Raw genomic sequence first — 1,194 nt, forward strand, 5'->3', positions numbered from 1 at the left:
GGTCTTTCGCTGACATTACAGATCCAGGAATTACAATTATTATTGATCACTTATGCCATAAGTAGGCATCATTTTTGTTCATAATAAGATCCCTTTCTCAATAATAAGACAGGATAAAGATGGAGATCACAGCTCATATCTATCTGACTGTAAAGGGTTTCTTTCGGATGTAAGTAACAGAAAAATCCCAAAGTGTGAGGAGTATTTATTGGCCCCTGTAAAGCCCAGGGGTAGAGCTGGCTTTTAGGTACAGTGTACACAGGTGGAAGTTTCTCTTTCACCAGGGCTCTCCTCACCTCTGTGAGTTGGCCTCTTTTTCAGGTCCTAGTCTGTGGCAAGGAGGCTGGGGAAAAGATTCAGAACCACACCTGCCTGGACCAATAGTAGCTGTTCTTCCTTGACTTACCTTGACCCCTAGCAATGTGAGTTAACACTATGCCTGTTCAAACTTGTGGTACCTTCCAGTCCTGCTTAGCTGGAATCCTAGACTATTTCTTATTGACTAACTTATTTAATTGCTTTCTAGACATCAATGTGATGTTCTTGATGTTTTATTCTTTAAAGATTCATGGTTCTTGATCCTGGCTTCAAAATCGAACACTCGGGAAGCATTTTAAAAATATGGTTGCTCAGGACACACCTTAGAGTAAAATAAGTAAATTAGAACATCAAGAAAGGGGCCCAGGTACTGGTATATTTAAAAGTTCCCCAGTGATTTTAATGTATAGTCTTAGTCATTGGTGGGTGTGCTGGTAAATGTTTAACAGCCAGCTCTCTGAAGTGGAGGAGTGGGGAGGAAGAAGCCCTGATTTGTAGCACTTACTAATTTCCATGGCCAATTCCAGTTAGAATCATGACATCACTGAACATGAAGATGGGAGGAGAAGCTCACAACAGGCTCAGGTGAACGGGCTCAGGTGCCCTGTCTCCAGCACGCAATACATGCTGGTAGAGTCGCAGGTTTGGACGATTAGTAGCTACTTCTCTGTAGCACTTAACACTGTCGACTAATGCCTCTTTCCCAAAAAAGCTGTCTTCCCTTGGTTTCTGTGGTACAGCATTTTGCCATTCCAACTCCTGTGTCCCTGAATGCTCTATCTCCAATACCCTTTTAACACCCCTCTTCTTTTAACTAAACATGTTGGAGCTCTCAATACTTGGTCCTAGACTCTATTCTTTCACTAAGTTCTCTTT

The sequence above is a fragment of the Pteropus vampyrus genome, unplaced genomic scaffold, assembly GCF_000151845.1.
Source record: "Pteropus vampyrus isolate Shadow unplaced genomic scaffold, Pvam_2.0 Scaffold58, whole genome shotgun sequence".
Classification (NCBI taxonomy): Eukaryota; Metazoa; Chordata; class Mammalia; order Chiroptera; family Pteropodidae; genus Pteropus; species Pteropus vampyrus.